This window comes from Cebidichthys violaceus, unplaced genomic scaffold (genome assembly GCF_023349555.1).
Source record: "Cebidichthys violaceus isolate CVI_PGR_0920_01 unplaced genomic scaffold, fCebVio1.0.p SCAF_9, whole genome shotgun sequence".
NCBI lineage: Eukaryota > Metazoa > Chordata > Actinopteri > Perciformes > Stichaeidae > Cebidichthys > Cebidichthys violaceus.
Window position 1 is genome coordinate 13,435,821 of NW_027176975.1, and position 19,153 is coordinate 13,454,973.

The 19,153-nt window shown below is 39.8% G+C and overlaps 1 protein-coding gene across 1 annotated transcript in view; it reads right to left on the reverse strand.

Moving 5' to 3' along the window:
• Positions 1-19,153, reverse strand: part of si:dkeyp-14d3.1 (transmembrane protein 132C) — a 135,915-nt gene that overhangs the window by 43,355 nt on the left and 73,407 nt on the right. The gene's annotated exons all lie outside the window — the stretch shown is intronic.

Here is a 19,153-nt window from a genome sequence, read left to right on the forward strand (position 1 = left end):
TCCACACGCACACACAAATAGCTATGCATACATGTATGCACATGCACAGTATATACTGTACCCAAGAGCATCCATGCATAATGAATCTCAGCCTGCAAACATTGTGGACCTAATCACTCAAGCTAGTTAAAGTTTTCTCAATCTAACACAAACATGATTATATATCTTGATTGTGAAATAGAATGGCATCTACATGTGTTTGCATCTCCACAAAACCTTCTACTGCATGCAGCTATTACAGTTTGTCGAATGCACAAAGCAGCGCATCAGTTTGTAGATTCAAATGTTATATGCAATTGTGTGAACAAGCTCAATTACACATGGCCCTCTGCTATAAAGTGCTGCAATGATGAGAAAGTCCCCCTCTTTAAGAGATTGAAAAACTGATATTTCATACATTTAAATTGCACTATTGCAGAAAGCTTGATTTTAAGGCTCAAACAAACATTTACTTCTATCATCAATTAATCTGCCTATTATTTTCTTGATTAATTGACAGTGAAAAATGTCTATCACAATTCTTTTCATTACACGATGATGTCCTCAAAGACCATCTTTTGACCGACCAACATTTTAACACCCAAAGAGATTATACATCAATTCTCACCTTTGAGAAGCTGGAACCAGAAAATGTGGATGACAATGGATTTTTTTGCATAAAAAGAAAGGAAATTATTGATTGATTATCCAAATAGTTACGATTTGCATTTTTAATCAATCAATTAATTGATTAATCATTTTGGCTCTATGCAATTTTGTGTTCAAGATATACTCATATAACACACTGTATTCTCATGCAGACTTATTATTATTTATTAATGGAATATGTGTCTGATTGATAACATTTTACCAACATCTGATGCATGTGAATGAAAACGTCTGATATTTCCCAGCTCTTTTCTGCAAATTGTATCTTTCTTTTTATATTCCAAAGTCTTTCATAACTGATGGTAAAATGCACTTATTTTTAATTATGTTTATGTCAAATGTAAGCATTTGAACTGTAATTAGATAATGTAAACTGCTGTTTTTTTAAAACCTGCATATTTCTTATAAAGATATTAAAGACATGACCTCAATGTTGACCACCGCCCCCACTATTATTAGCCTAGTACATGAATAGGAAGAGTTAACGCTAAAGACTGTTTATTAAACAGAATACTTGACAAAGAACACTTGAGGTCATCCCCATGAAAAGCTTGAAGACCATTAGGGGTGAATTCTCCCAGACCACTTCCAACAAGCATCCACCTCAGAGGTCGGAGCATCTTTTCAGTCGTGATATCTGAGAAAGGACCCCAATGGTCACAGCGTGAAGCACAATCTCTCTGCTGGCGGAGCCCTGACAAGAAACCAGAGTCCTTGAGTCACATTGTCCGGCCCTCTGATTAGCCACTCTACAATCTACAAAAAATATACAGCATTGATTTGAAAAATAGAGAGTAGAAAAACTGCATATGGACTGGAGTTTCCATATTGTTTACTTATTACAAAATATACAAAAACAAATGATATGTTATTAAATTGATATTGTATTATGACATTATTAGGAGTTTGAGAGTGGAGAGCAGAAGAAATGTTAAACTTCCTCAAAGTTGGGCAGAGGAACTTGAGTGTAAAGCCAGGTATGGTAAGTCCATTAGTAACTTTATATTCCAAAGATCTTTTTCCAGTATGTTTCTGCTAAAGTACAGGAAGTGAGATGAGGGAAGGAGAGAAGCCAAAGGGTGGGAAGTGGGGGTTGCGAAGTTTGGAACCAGTCAACCTTTTCAATTCAGCCATGTCCATAATAGAAAGGGAGATAGTGACAGGAGGGGAAAAAAAGTGTCAACTCCCCCTGAAACACTTTCAAATAAAGGGAAGACAAGGATGAGCATAATAGTGATAAATGTCAGTGAGGTGTAGCTGCCTCTGTGGCTTTAGAGGTTCATGGTTATGCAGCAGCAGAGATATATTGTATGTAGTGGCCACAAGAGAGTTAGAGCCAGATATAAGAGGGGGAAATCAGACAAGAATACAGACAACTTAAGATAAAAGAAAAGAATGGATTCATGCGATGATATATAAAATAAGTGTGATGCCATCCAATGGTGGAAACAACAATAGAGATAACACGTCTTTCTCTGTATTCATTTTTATGAAGCTTTGAGGCAGATGAGAGTGAAAAATACAATTTATTATGCCTTGTTGTTGCTCAATGTGCTGATCACTCGTTGACAAAAGTGAAAAAGTGCAATAACTTACTTGCAGTAAGTATGTTTTTCAAGAATCACATTCATGGAAGGTTTCTAGCAGATTTAAAGTATGCCATGGTGGAAAAATTGTCAATATAGAAATTCCCTCTAGGTTTGACACAAAGTGAGAAAAGAAAAACATCAAATCCAAAGCACCTTTTTCTCCTTTCACCTGACAGCAGCAATGCATTGCAGTCTGTGAGTGCTCTTTCTATCCTCTTCCAGAATGTACACTATAAAGATCCATCTGTACAAAGTGCCTGCTGACAGGAGCCACCAGCGCCAAACATTAACTCGTCAATATGACATTCAAACCACGCCAATTTTACATTTGATTAAACTTTAACACCAAGCTGCCTCTAAATGTATGGGTGTGTGTTGCGTGTGTGGGCGTATGTGCATTCAAGTGTGTATGGATCCATACGATTCCAGAGTTTAAAAGATGTCATAGCGTTTCCCACATGTAGGCTGCAGTGAAAGACCTGTGTTACAATCAAGCGAGCCAGATCAGCCCTCATGTTGCAATCATTTCCTCTCAGATACTAAAACGATACCTTTGAACTGACATTCATTTACACACCTCTAAAATGGCAGAACAAAAATAGAGGAAATATTAAACTGGGCTGTTAAAAAAAGCTCTCTGTTTTTAAATGTTGCATTGGGAATGTGGGAGTGTGGTGAAAAACATAAATTCTGGTAAAAGGAAGTATAAATCTTTTAATACATCCCTGTTTAAGCACACAAATTTTTCTTGAGCATATTCACTGTCATAACATAAAATAAGCCCCTGAGCACGTCCACTTGTACAGTAGCCACAGATTTTAACTGTTGTGAGGTAATGTGATGGATATGTTTGTAAGTATTTGGTCCTTGAAGTTAACCCTGAAATAAATGCATGTTACATCCAACTTGTTTCCTCACTAATGGAACAGTTAGAAAAGTACTCCCCCAATTTGGCATTGCACTCCTATAACATTGCACAGCAGACCCAGGCATAATCATCTTTTTTATTCCTTCTTGAAACCTGCTGCTTACATTACCCACAAAGCCACTCAGCCGACGACAGTTCAAATTAAGGCTGCATTCAAAATCACACACTTTTTCTTTTTACTTTTAGTTCGTAGCTCAGCTGATCTTACACAATATGTACTGTTGCATACAGCATACATTTAATGACACACTACTACATTTAATGACACACTACTTCATTATAACCTTCTTACATACAGACTATGGTTATAATATCATACCCTTTAAAGTTGACCTTCATGCTTATATAGCCGCTGCCCAGAGGATTGTTGGTCAGGATAGTCAGTTGAGCATGCTGGCTGGCATACTGCAAACTGCAACCAGACGCAGCAGTCCTGGTATTTTTGGCATACTGCACTTGAAATACAGTACTCTATATTGGCCAAGATTGTGTTAGTCTAAAATGATTCAGCCCAAGAGGCATCGCTTGAGGCAGGGCGAAAAGCGCCAAAACTTTCTGATACAGTCATGAACACAGGATCAGAATGGTGCAACTGCCATAAAAATGTCACAAAGACAGTTTTTTTAAAGAAAGGATGAGTCGCACTATGCTTCTAAAAGACTGGCGACGCACGGGGTAATGTAGTGTTAGCCCGCATAACGTTACAGCAGCAGCAGCTAATGTTAACCAGGTTCATCGACAGGATTAGCGAGAGGCTACCGTCGCAGACGCTAACCAGGTTCATCGATAGGAGCAACAGGGAAGCTAACGTAACAACAGTAGCAGCTAGCCAGGTACAATACGGGAGCATTTTTTTTTGTCTGCTCTGGAGCGCATAGATTTAACCATGAATGTATCTCTGAAACCCTAATTGGAGTATCGTGTGATGACGCTTCTGTTATTTTATTGTCACAGTTCAGCTTCACACTCTACCTGTCAGCCACTCCTTCCTCATCAGTCTAACTCCCTTCACCTGTTCCCTCACCTGCCTCTGATCACTAATCAAGCCACTATATAGACTCCTGCTTTTTGTACGTTTTGTACGCAACACATTACATTTATGGCGCAATAGCGTAGTAGCAAGCAGAATCCACTCTCGGCCCATAGGCCAAAGCTCCTAGCAGGCAACGCAGTGAAAGGGATGGGCGCTATCAATCATTTAAACAAACTGATAGACAAGCTATATGGCACAAAAGACAAATTAAGATGAGGTAGTCGGCCAAGCGTTTGGATGTCCAGATATACATCGGTCTGATATTATACATTGGGCGGTAGGCATCTACTTTAGAACAGTAGAAGCAGTGTGGAAGAGCTACCCAGCAACACTTTGCAAGCATTATATGAAGCAAAAAGTGGAACTGCTGTGTGCATATCTCCCCACGCATTTGTAAACAACCTAGCCATCATGTGCGATGCATTGCAAGAATTATCCAAACTGTCACTCGAGCTTCAAAAATAGAAAGTACCATCAACAAGATGATTTGTGGGGCCACATCGGAGCGGCTAGGGCGACATTGCTGCAGTGTGGGGTGTCTTTGGACAACTAGATAAGGTAAGCATACATCTGTCTATTTTTAGCTAATTTCCATTACCAATTCTAAGGGGGTTGATTTAAAAAAAAAATTGATACAACTCACCCGAATAAATTATATTACAGCCTTTATGCATAAATAAGGACGTGGCTGGTTTGAGTGACAGGTGGGTGCATACCAGGTATGCACCCACCTGTCACTAGCTGGTAGCTGTCTACTCTCCTTCGTCATCAGGGCCCGCATCAGCTTCACTGAAGATCCACCTCTTTTCCCATGTTTAGACTTATAGACTTAGGTTGTGTTGTCACTGCCAAGACGGTGACGGCGAGAGCCACCCACTTTGAGCTTCAAAATGCCTCTTCAGAAACCTATGGGTTACGTCACAGTGACTACATACGTATTTTATAAAGTTTATGGTTTCCGCCTACCTGAACCAACCCTTATCCCTAACCCTGCCTACCGAGGAGTCACTATCATTTTAGAGAGAAACAATTTTTGACGAGAGAGCAGACTTCTTCATAAAACTGTACTTTTTGGTTTACAAGTTAAGCACGTTATGTTTATTGTCTACCACTTTCACAAAATTATCAAGGAACACCTGTGTACTACAAAAAGTAGTCTATGGGGCACCCTGATGGCCTAGGATTAGAGTACTGACCATGACAGCAATGTTCTTGGTCCAAGTCTGGTCGTTGAACCCCCTACTACACTCTCCACTCATTTCCTGTCATCTCTCCACTTAGCTATCCAATTAAGAAATAACGTTCTCTAAAAATAATGCTTTAATACAGTAAGACACTTATACTTTCAAAAGGTGTTCTACACCGTACTGTTTTGTTCTTTCCAGTAGGAAAGATTTACGTTCTGGGAAATTTAATTTCCATTTATCTTATTCTCCAGGAGCTCATGAAAAAGATTGCACTCTTACATTTCAAATAACTTACAGTGCTTGAATTAAAACCCACTTTTAATAGGCGTCAGATTCCCTTTAATTTAATCATTTATTCTTTTCCCCTTTCTAACGAGCACACAGAGAAAAGGGCTGAGTACTATTAATTATACGACTGTAATGAACCATGGGCTCAAACGGAATGCTTCTGGCTTGTGAGCATCAAACCCAATAAGGGGATCAAATTTCCGATTAGCTTAACAGTGTTCTGCAGCATTCATCAGCCGAAATATTCTCCCACCATACTCGCTGCTCGCACTCTCTCCTAAGTCATGCAAACTGTCACACACATGACATTAAATGTACATGGGGAAAAGACTCAATTCTCTTTCTAAATAACTAACTGCCAAATGTGGCCTTGAATTGGACACAGCAGAGCTTCTGTAATTGCTTTCATTTATATCACTCAAATCATTTACTGCCACTTCATAACAATGTTTAGTTGGCAGGTTGGTCAGTTTCTACACAGAAACTCAAAGACTGTATTTTACACGTACATTTTAACAGTGCTATAATAGGCTGCACCAAGAAATCTCGAGACAGTGAGGGTAGTTAAAAGTCGATTTGTTCTAGGGGGGATAACAGGCGGAGGATGCCCGATGCAAAAGGTAGAAGAGTGTCAAGAGGGGAATATTACATTTGTTTCTTAACTTGCTCCAGATTGCCTAGAGGGATACAGGGCGCAGTCTATTAGCTCGGGCTCAAACAGTGGCATATCCGTTCCCAGACAACAAAATCTCATCTTGGAGCTAATGAAATGCACCATGCCAACAATTGTCTAATCAAAACTAAATGCTTTTCTGCAGTGCAACATCATTAGAGTCCATCAGCTGAAGTAGGCTCCATGGTGTAATAGATCCCTAATGACGGTAGTTATCATCACCGGTGACCTCAGACCTTTGTGCATCAGACATCACTTCCCAGTCAGTTGCACTCTCTATCTGTCTCATTCATAGCAAAGCTATATAAGTAGCAAATTGCAATATAATAAACTGCTACTCGTCCCGACAGTTACACTCAATTTTCTTCACATCAAAGCACTCATCTCAAGGCTGGATAACAGGCATTAACCACAGGGAATGGCCAGCAAAGCTGCTGATAACTCAGCCACACACACACACACACACACACACACTAGGGGGCAGCAGACACTGAGCCCTGGGGCAGTGATGCAAATGTTAAGTGCCGATAAACTCTCCCTCCCCCATCACCCCTCCACATGCTCCCCCTGGTTGATCTGCGGGTGACATCATGTGACCGTCCGGGCCTGCCCTTGCACCTGCAGGTGCTGTGACACTGGCGCAGCGCCTGTCCTCCTCGGAAAAAGTCCTTAAAGACCCACAAAACCTGGGGTCCTTTCAGCTCTGCCATCGTTGGCATGGCAACAGAACCTGGAGGACACACAGGAGTCATTGACGAGAAGCGCCCGGACCATCAGATCAATGGTACTCTATTGCAACCTATGCTTTACCCCCCCTGTTTGTAGGACATGTAAAGTTAAGCTCCGACTTTGTGAGACACAAAAAAAGGGTGAAAGAGTTGGGGAAAGCATCAGCTCAATATTACAGCATGTGTTCTGCAAGCACGTCGGTGGTAAATAAGGACAGCACAGCCAGATGAAAAATTGGCTGTAAAGGCAGAGTGAGTTCAGTGCTAGCATCTTGTGAAAAAGTAGTGCAAATATTTCAACATCACATAAGTACTGCAGAGACCTCTTTAGTAAAGGTCATACAATAAATGCAAGTTGGCAAACCGACAACGCACATGTTAACTAATGTATGTACACTAATTATGCACATGTACACTTTCACAAGCATATGCTCACATGTACACACTTCAATTTACAAGTCACACTCCTGCTGTTTCATATGTGTAAATGGAGCTGCTTTGTTTGTGATAATTACAGTGTTAGTGAGGGAGCGATGCGGAGGCTGTGTGGGCATGATTGCCTTGTTCCTTACTCTTAATGCAGTGCCATGGATCAGAAAGGTAAGAGGCAGTGATGGAGAGTCAGTCTTGCACAACTCCAACCTTCTCAGGGAGTCCTTATGAGATGCCTTTTAATTCAGACTCTCACAATGAATCTACGTGACTTCCACACACTGGCTATACTTTGACATTAAAAAATCAGTTTTCATCGAGCGTATATTGTTTTTCAAGCGCACCTGCCTGGAAGATTGGCTTCCAAATGTGCTGAGAGTTTGAAATATATTCTCTTTCCAAGAATTCTCTCATTTCACTGCTCATTTATCACAGATTATGCAAATTATTGTGTGTGTTCTAGCTGTCAAACAGTAAAAGTTCAGTGCATTAGCAGCCTGTCAAAAGGCAAATCACAAGTGGTCAATTTGCATCCACTTTGAACAATGTAATGATTCGGCTGCTCATTTACTGTGAAAACACAGTAATTATATCACAGATTCTTTGAATACTTACTTGATTTATCTTGAATTAAAAATTATATTATAAAAGTATGGACACCAACATCAATTGAGAGGATGAATAACCGTAGATCTGTAGATTGGGAGAAAATTAATTTAACCTTGCAAGCTCCAGATTCTGTAGTTGTTTGCTCTCGGGATGCCCAATCATTCAATTTGAAAGCTGTCCTCATCAGTAAATGCTTTTGAAATCCCTTTGTACATGAGCATTAGCACTGCAAGTGGACACATTGATGGTCTCAAGCCAATTAACAGTAAGATTAGTTAACGTTTTGGATTCCTAAAACCCCTAAGCAGCTATCAAGGGCTCTAGGAACTGAACCCACAGACCACTGTGGATCCACTGGCCATTTTAAAAACACATAAATAGCATTTTAGAATCACAAAGCACTATATCAGCACCTCCTCCCAGTATAGGGCCAACTCCCAGTCAGGAGTGCATTTAGTTATTAAGAAGAATTTAGCCCCCTCTTATGCCCCATTTAATGAGCTCAGTGCTAAATTACTACCAGAGCAATTACACACACACACACACACACACACACACACACACACACACACATACATCAGCTGTATATTTCCGACACACCACATCCACTATACACACACATCAATAGTACAAATCCAGACAAGCCATTCCATAAATCAAACTGCATTTTTGTTGAAATCTGATCAGGTCCATATAAAAAAAAAAATCCTACGGGTGCACATAATACACATATCAGTAGGCTTACAGCAGCAGCATTTCTCATTGATCAGCAGTTAGGGAGTGTGATGTGAACGGCCGTCTTGGCAGAGAAATTATAAAGCATTTTGTAACGGAAACACTGCCTCCACACACCCACAGGTCCGTGTGCAGAAATGAGACATTGATCCATAATTGGAAGCACTCAGTCATGAAATCTAAAGACTAATTAAAGACAGAGAGCTTTAATGGCACCCATTTACATATTCAGCAAAGTCATTCAATGCTGCCTGCCGACTTGCAGCCGGTGGGAGATGGAGGACTGATCTGGAGGCTGTGAAGAGTCGAGTTAGATCACACTATGATAGACTAATGACAAGTGTCTGAAACGTCTGACTGCATCAGCGCGAGCTGCTTGTGCAACATGACTAAGATGCTGCTGTGGCTTTGCCGTCGCTGACGGACACATCAGCTATGAAAAACATGCAAATATATATTAAGGTCTAGTGGTTAATTATGAATGTGGTCTTGGCACAAATGACGGTGAAGGCAGTGAAGTCATCGCTTAACTGGGGAGTTCCTGTGGACGTTCTTCCAGTGTGACCTCCACAAGCCAAAGACAGCTTCTGATGCTTCACTATCAACTGAGGCTGAAACTCGAATCACGCTCACATGAATCTGTCCATGTGTGTAAACATACACGCCCAGCCATGTCTCCGTGCCGAGTGTTTGTGTGTGCAGGTTCAAGGTGGAAGAGGTGACATGTACAAAGCGTGGCATCTCATCTGGAGGCGTGAGCGTGTCCGCTGGTCCTGCTGTGTTGAGGCGCTGAGGGTGCAGCTTCTGATACCTCTGTGGCCCACTGAGGTGTACGCACGGCCTGATTACATGTCAGGGCTGGTAAGTTCTGCTAAACAAGCAAGAGGAGGGAGAGCCTATGGTGGCACCCAGTGCTTTTCCTTTGCACGTTATCAGCTGGACGTAGTCCTGCTTTAAACCTGTTAGGATGGGAATGATAACAGAGGACAGCAAAGGATTGCTTGTCAATGATGCCACGCTCAAGTGCTGTGGAGTAGACGAGGGGATGGGACTTGTGCCTTCCCTGTTTGTCTTCTCGTTGATTGAATCTGCTCCTGACTGAAAGCAGAGCTGCCCATTTGTGTTCCATGTGCTGAGTTCGTCACCATCTGTTCCTTTTGGCCCCCTTGTATTTTTTTCTTCTGCTAATACTGCTTCTATACCTTTCTCAACAGCCCAGGGCCTGTTTTAATAGGCTTATTTAAATATTTCTCCTGTGCAGGTTAGAGAAATGAGACGGCTTTGGTGCCAGACCAGACATTTCTTTAAGTGGAATAGACTTCTATATAAAAGCCAATCATCTTGAAGGCCAAGCTAAACTGAGGTTAATTGGAGGCAACTGCAGGCCGAGGTTTCTTTTGCTTATTCAGTTAGATAAATCTGCGGGGAAGGAGCTTTTGGGAGAAATCTGACCGGCAATAGTAAAGATAAGTGGAGCTTATTCTCACTGGTCTGTGGTTGCTCATCAGGAGAGTGCTGAATGATGGAAACCTGCGATGCAATCTAAACTGAGTGCTTGTTCAATAGACACTACTAAGACGTAATTAGAAGAGAAACATCTTTGATGTTTGTCAGAATTTCTGTAGACAATTGCATGTTTACATCTCACCCACTTTGCCTCCCTGGCTGAGTGTTACCTGCAGCGAGCATAGCAACAATTTTGATCTAACCACAGGTCTAAACGGTTTCTGTCTGCTCAGAAAACACAAGGAAATTTCTTCAGAGGGTACTTTCATACATTTATGTATGGGAGGAATTATGCTTATTTGTGGCTTTTGTTTCACACTGAAGCATTTCAAAACAAAACCAAAACCTCCCAATATTATACAGAGGGAGGATGTAAATGCAGGGAGGAGTCTGTCTGTTCAATCCAATTGTGTAGTTAGCTAGACCATTTACTAATGATGCTATCGAGCAAGTACCTTCTTCCTGGCTTAGCCAAATGCTTTTCTCTCCAACTACAATTATGCACTGCACACTTTTATTAATCAATACGTTTTATAATGCAATTTCCCCAAAGCTATTTTTATGTGGATGATCATTTCAAAATAATTTAACCATAAAGTTTATTAGGTGTTTTTGGTGGTGCCTCTGGATGGGAGTGGTAGTGCTTCTAAACACCAGATTCCCTTTAAGATGTTACTGCAGCAGGTGTCTGACAGTCTGCTCCGCTCAGTCCTGGTTCTCCTGCTCTGCCTCCCTTCACAGTTAAAAGTTCCTCACATATATATATATATATATAATATATATATATATATATATATATATATATATATATATATATATATATATATATATATATATATATATATAATTACTTTTGGAATTAGGCTAACGGTAATGAGCTAGTTAGCCAGGCATGCTAACTTTTAATATTAGAATTTGTAAAAAACAGTTTACTGTAGCTAACCACTCTAACACAAAAAGATAACCACTGGCAATACAACACTCCAAACACTGGTGGCCTCAATCTAATCCTCTGTGGGATTAAGCTCTTAAGAGCGCCGGATATTCACTCATAAACCTTTATAAATCTGAAACACAGAAACTCTCTGGGACACATGCAAACCTCAATCCGTCTCTCCACTGCGCTTACATTATCCGCCACAGTACATGGTGACTTCCACAAACAAATTCTAATGGACAGCATCCGCCATGGCCTGATTTGAGTCAATCTGGGCTACTACGTAATCAAACTGCTCCTTATATCACCGAAAAACTATTTAGGTCACCGTGTGAAGCCTTTGACAATGGTTACCGTAGCAACTTCATAGTCACTTGGTGTAGATGTAAAGAGTACAGATCAGACCGTCCCCATTGAGTGTTACAGTATTACTGTCTTTTATGTGAACTGGGGAAAAGTGCAATGAGGCACACTGGGACATTAATTCCCCATATTGTTTCCTTGGCAGTGGAACAGAGGAGCAGCTTGAACAGTCAGATATAATCTGGGCCGACTGCTGTAATCAGCTGGCTGTTCCACATCTCTACTCAGGTCCTGATATAGTAAACTATCTATTCTAGTACGTATATCTGAATGTTTCTTTCTCATCAACCTTACAATATGGCACCTAATACCACCCTCAGTGACTCCATCTTGATTAAAAAAATAAATAAAAAGTAGCGTTGGTAAAACGCAGTGTCACGTCTGGGCTGTGACAGACAAGCATTGATCCCACGTCATTTCTATCATCAGGCGATGACTAAGGAAATAGAGCAGTGTAGACAGTTGTGTGTTGGTAAATACTGCCAATGAAGCTCCAATGAGAGTGGATATGGTAAATGGAACCCATGGGGAATAGGGCTGATTCATTATCAAAGGTGTTAGCATTAAGACTGTCAAGTTAACATTCCTGTTTGGCCCTAATGTAATTGAGCCATTTTATTTCAGCCTTGATTTATGCAGCATTATACAGCATTAAAGCCTACGGCCTGTGGCTCATTATCAGGACTGCTGCACCTTTAAAAAAAAAAACTGAGCACATCAAGGAGATTTAACAACTAATTTCAAATCAAGTTTGAAAAAGGGATGCAGCGATCGATTGTTTTAGTAATTGAGTATTCTACCAATCATTCCATTGATCAATCGAGTTTAAACAAAGTCTTGATGCATATAATTTTGTATCAAGGATTTTTAGTAATCGAGTTATTCAAGTTTTGTTGACGACTCATGTACTGTATTAATTGTGAAAAGAATTGTGTCTTATACTTTGTCATTCTTTCTGTAATTTGTCCACAGCTCTGGAGTAAAGCTCATAGGCACAAATTCAAATATATCAGAGAAGAAATGATACAGCCTTGTATTGATATGGTAAAAAAACTAAATCCAGGGGCCTTGAGGGCTGAAAAAAGCCATCCTGGGTCCTTTGTTTCATTGCAGTAATTGTCACAAACTATAAATAATTATGTTCTTTAAGGTTCTCCAGACTTTGAAATTGAGATAAATGGTGAGGTTGCTGCCAAATTTCACCCGTTATTACATAGCTGTATGATTTCTTACCCTTTGGGATCCTAAGCATTCACACTGATGAGATTTACAAGCTTGCTTTAGAGGAAAAGTCATGTATCTTTATAGTGAAATGAATGTATGTTGAATTCAATTAAATTACTCCGAACTCTATGAAGATTTGATATAATGTATAACTGGCCACAATGAGGCTGTTTGAAGTTTTGAAAATTAAAAAATATATTTAAATATGTCCTCTCCACCGACCCCATCCCCTTCCCACTTGGACTGGCTCTCTTGTGGAGTGGCTATAATGAGTGGACTGTCTGCTGTCCCGCTGCTGGGTGTGGTGTGGGGGATTAATGAAGTGGTGGCTCACAAGGGAGATCCATCTGCACCCAGACAGTCTTAATGAACTACCGAGGCCCAGACATGGCACTTTTACTGAGGCCTCTACTTATGGCTTATGACATGCTGAGGAAGCAGGACTGCTTTTGTTTTGAATGGCCTCGCTTTAATGGTGACAAAGTGAACTTTTCAATCTACCAGAGTGCATTTCAGCCAGTATAATGTGTACTACACATAGAAATTGTGTCCCTTTCCATAAGGACTCATTTTTATTTCTTTTATGTGCTCCAGCACCATCGGTGAAAATCTCAACGTGTCAAAAAAAGGATGCCATGTTCCCTTCAAATTATGAAAATATGACAGAAGGTTAAAAAATAATCTTCACATAGATGTGACTGTAAATGTACACTTTCGACCCAAGACAGCTCTAAACATGCAAACTCATAAAAAAAATGTAAAGTCCGGTAAGAAAACACACCCTCTGTTTATTTTACAGCATATCAATTGATCATTTGTAAGATGAATAAATAACAAACAGTATACAAAAAAAATACAAATGAATAGTAAGCCCTTACCCCTTTACTACTGTTGCATGGCACATATATAAGCTTTGCAATAATAGTATAATAAAGTTAGCCAGCTTGCAAGCTAGTTAGCCAGGTATGCTAACATTTGCATCTTACATTAGACAAATGCCTTGTTTTTTCAATTTATTTACACTTCTGAAATGGTGATTTAAAAAAAAAAAAAAAAAAAGATACCAAACCCTTCACAGTACAGAATATTGTTCTTATTAGACCTTATTCAAGTTATGCAGGCCTGTGGTGCCTAGTAACAGGTGCTAAGATAAGATTGGCCATCGCTGTTCAGGGGCGGGGTTTAGTGAACAGTCAATTAATTTTAACGCATTTATTTAAAAGCCTTCAATAATCCGTCAGTTAATTACTTGGTATTTACAGTAATAAAGCATATTAATTAGCACATTATCCGACAGTATGTATCTGATGATGAGGGGTAATTCCATCTCTTACTGGAGGTCTTTATGACCAACTGTTTCTCCCAAAAGCTTTCGTTATGCAGTCTGACTTGGCAATACATGACTGCAGCTTCAAAGTATTGTGTGTGACCCTGCATGCAGTGGAACTAGAGCAGATCTGCCTTTTCACTAAAACATCTCATGACATAATCCCAGACAGCTATTAATTAATTATTGCAGGCTCAATAGATTTCATTCATTGAATTTAAAAGAACTGAGAATCAGCTGTTTGGTGGTGTTTCCTTTAGGGTGAAATCAACTCTGTTGTTTTCCGTCATAAGCCCAACCTGTCTTTATACTGTAGCACCCCTTGATGAAAAACTGTCACCTCAGGATTGCTTTTATTAGGCTGGAAGCCGGCAGTCAGGGAAAGTGTGTAGGTTTGCATTACCATAGGAAGATTCCCATGTCTGCAGCGCTGCAAAACAGATTTGAAATATGACACCTCTCTGAAAATAAGGTTTTGTGTGATGAATATTTCATCAAAATCCATATTGTTTGGTGAATACTGACAAAAAAGTATACTATGTTTAGCTGTAAAGCAGATGTCAATTTGAAGCTTGCGTGTCAGCAAAAAGAAATGGCAATGTCTATTTGCCAGAAAGGCGTGGTTGGAGCATCAGATGTGAATGAGGAAGAAATGAGTGACTCAGCTGGCCAGGGTGAGCAGCTTCAAGTGACTGAGTGAACCTGCACATAGAGTACACCTGACCCATCATATCGCTGTGCTCTCATGCTTGCAGTGGGGTTGGGCTCCCATCATGAGCCCAACCCTGTGTGTGTGTGTGTGTGTGTGTGTGTGTGTGTGTGTGTGTGTGTGTGTGTGTGTATGACACACACACACACACACACACACACACACACACACACACACAGGCTTCAATTAGCAATCCCATACGCATTATTCAGGGAACTTAAGTCCATTCCAAAATCCAAGGTGCACTTTCATTGCCAACAATCATTTGTTCCATGGCTGACATTTTGAGCTCTGATTTGAATTTTCAGTCCAAGTGTGTGTATGAGTGTGTGCTTTTGGCCGGGAGTGACTATGTAATGCAGAGAAGGGTAAAAAGAAAGCTGGAAAATTGTCAGGGCGGATGATTTCATACCATTGCCAGACTTTGACTGTGCTGCAGAAGAGTAATACAGTAATTGTAGCAAACGCATCCATACTTTTCAAAAGTGCGACTATCTTGCAAGTTTTTGAGCACCTTTTAGACTGGACAAGAAGTGAAGACTTTTAGTAGTCTACTAAATCATTAACTCTAACTAAGCTAACTCTAACTCTACATGTTTTTTTTAAGGATAAGGACATGTAACTACGATACAAAAGTACCCAAAAGTTTTTAAAAATAAAATTTTAGGAAGATGGGCTCTTGAGAATAGAAGCCTCGTGGACTCACGAAAGGCTCATGGAAAAGTTGTTTTCTAACAACAAGTGCTCATCTTGTTGTTAGAAAAAAAAAAAGATGCAAACAGGGTCCATATTAGTTTGACCTACTGCATTCACACACCTCCCTATCATCAAGGAAGGAGCAGAAAAGAAGAAATCTGGCTGAATGACAGCTCAACAGATGAGATAGCTATGTCTAATCAACTTTTAAAAGAGCTCCATTGAAATGACTGGGAGCGGGGAGGACAAGACAAAAGAAAAATTTGAGCATTGTGTATTGTATAGCCATCACAAGGCGTCCTGGGTCTTCTCTGTGAAGTGACTTTGACAGTTTTGGGGATTAAGGAGCAGTCCATCGTACATGGCCCAAACAGCAGGGATTAGACTAAGTATGCTCGCTCTTGTCTGTGGCTCCTTCACTTAGTAAATCAATAAAGCATGATTTTTTTTTCTACAGTAACAGAGCACATCTGTGTGGGTGGGAGAGAGGGAGAGGTCGTGAGACCAGGCAGGGAGAAAAATACCACCTGCAGAGCAACTCCTGAGGCAAGGACGAGCCACCTGACAAGTTTTGCTGCTCACTGCTGTAGTTTGCTGAAAAGCTCCTTTTTACTGTATGTTGTTAATGATGCTGCAGCTCCACTTACAGCCACACTGAGGCATACTATGTTACCTCCATGGGAGAGTTATTATTAAAGGCCAAGAATTCAACTTGGACAGACTCTGCCAGTCCTCTCACATATTTGGTTGGGCAAGTAGAGATCCTAATGTATGGCAATAACGATAACAAAATTTTCATTTAACAATTGAACACAATATTCTGGCCATTATTTTTAAGTCAATTGACTTGACCAGTGTGTAGGATTAAGTGGTATCACCCCTCTGCTCACCCATTCCTTCCCAAGCATGTGGCTCTCAGGTAGCGTAAAAATGCTAAAGGGCCTCTCTAGAGCAGGTGTTTGGTTTGTCCACTCTGGGCTACTGTAGAAACATGGCGGTGCAACATAGCTGACTCGGTGAAGAGGACACGTTCCCCATGTAGATATGAAGTATTTCTAAAGTAATCAAAACGCAACATTCCTTGTTTCAGGTGATTATATACTAATGAAAACATAGTAGTGAAAATTGTATTTTATTTCTGCCAATAGATCCCTCTAAATCCTTCACATTAGACCTTTTCAAAAGAGGATGGATTAGCAGGGCTTGACATAAAGCTTATTCGTGCAAGTAGCTGAGATGTTTTACTTTCCCGATAGCCAACTTACTTTTCCGAAATGGAAAGTGTAGGCCTATTATTAATGAAATAAAATCTAAAGGAGGTTGGACAATTTGACAAAAAAAACGTAAAATGTATATATTTTGAATTCTAAATGTTATAATTTTAATGTATTATTGTCATGTATAGTGGTTATTTACATAACATTACACAATTCAAAGGATTGGGAAATACATTTTTATATTTGCTCTGATCACAAAAAAAATGTGTGGACATTGACAGTTTTGATTATGTATTATAAGCTGCTTAGAGTTTTAAGGACATTAAACAGGTGATCATTTAATATGTATTTTATATTGCTGTGAAAATATATCTTTCAAACAACTGTATTTATTGTATATTGTTGGTTTTATGCACGTTTTCTCACCAAAAACTGAATTTTACAAGATTATATTTGAACACATCATGATAACGGTGTAATTTACCTTCACCCAATCCTTATTTTTACAGTTTGTACCTTGAACACACCATGATGTAACTTAATGCAACCTCTGCTATCTGCAGAAGAGCCTGACACTGTAATTACTCTGAGCAGCATGCATGGGAATGAATTACAATATAATAGGCCTACGTGTCTAATTGTCTTAATGTCTAATTAAGTTAGTTGTTCTCAATGTTGCTATGCTGTTAGCTCTGTTATTTAGCCAAACAGGACTGTGCTGCCAACCAGCGGCTAACTGGCCCATTTCAATGGTTTTGTTGTTCACAATGTAGCATTATCAAGAATCGACAACTAGAAAATATTAATGCTGATCTCTTGATTGCATATTTTAACTGAATATCGATCCCTAATAGAGATCACATTTATTTTTTATGAGGCATTCCACTTACCAGAACGATGAGTTTAATGGCCCCAGGCTAATGGGAAAGCTATAATGTCAAGCCGTGGATAAGGTAGATACAAAGAAAATTGATATCGACATACATTTTTGTATCCCTGTATATTTTCAGGCAGCTGATACCTTTGTGTTTAAAAGCTGTCAAAACGTGTTTAAAGACTGAATAGAAGGACTGGAAAGAAGTTTCAGTGCGTAGGCGACTTTGAGCTCCTGAGGCAGCTCGTGTTTGAAACTGACTGCTAATAAAGTCAAATAAAGTTGAACTGTATGTTGTGAGAAGGGAAAATATTCATCCCATGTAAAAAAAAAAAAAAATAGACCATTGAGATCTGAGTCTAAGGATCAGCAACCGCCACGGCACGACTGAGCTGCTGGTCTGAATATGGCTCTGCAGTCTCACACAACAAATTACTGTATGAGGAGTCCGTTAAAGAAAATCTTACAGCAGTTTAATGGCAGGCACATATATCTTTGTTTAACGTGCTGTGTGCATTGGAGTTACACTATAATCATTCCTCGTAGAGATCCATTAATAGCAGCATGTCTAAACAAATCACTGGACCAACTGATTCAAATTACATATGTTTCACAGGCTGCTCTACACTTAAATAACCCCTCCGCAACTTTGATTATAAAGTTGCAGTTGCGATGTCAAGTGTCCCGTTTTCTTAAGGGAGTGGTTTAGAATTTGTTAAGTGGAACGAAAGCTAAAGAGAAAATAAGTGGAGCTTTACCCAAACCCAAATCTGCCTCTAATCCATAAAATTACACCTGTCACTAGAAAGTTAGATCTATTAAAACTACTTCCTGATCCGAGAGGGAAAAACCATTAAAACACACAAAGGCCTTCAATCAGCACTTAATTAACACAGCAACCTTTTTCCCAGTTCGGGCAATCACCCCTCTGCCAGATTAGTTTAAGGACGTGAATACAGATGACCAAAACAACTTTGAGTATATGGACAGCGAAGAAAATAAGTATGCAAATAAAAAGAGGGAGGGAGGAATGGGGACAGGATGGAGAGAGAGAAGAATTATCGCAATGGTCCACAGTGGTCTCAACAGACGTATCCCATGACTTTCATGTCAAGTCAAGTGTGTCATTTCAGCAGAGGGACCATCACTTAGATACACTCACTCTGTATGTATCCATTCTTATGTATCCCTTGCGAACTGTAAAGGATCTGCAAAAGCAATTTCTAAGAAAAATTCAAACATTTTAGGAGATTGAACTACTACTCAGTCAAAGTGATGGGGCTCAATAGTTGAGCATCACAAGAGTGAGCGGATGAGCATTTGTAGCAGCTGTATGCATTCAAGCAATTCTTAATTATAAAATCAGTTTTTTTCCAATGAGTTTTTTTTGTGCATAGAATGTAAAAAAATATCTGCTAGGAGACTTTATACAACTAAAAACAATGGAAAC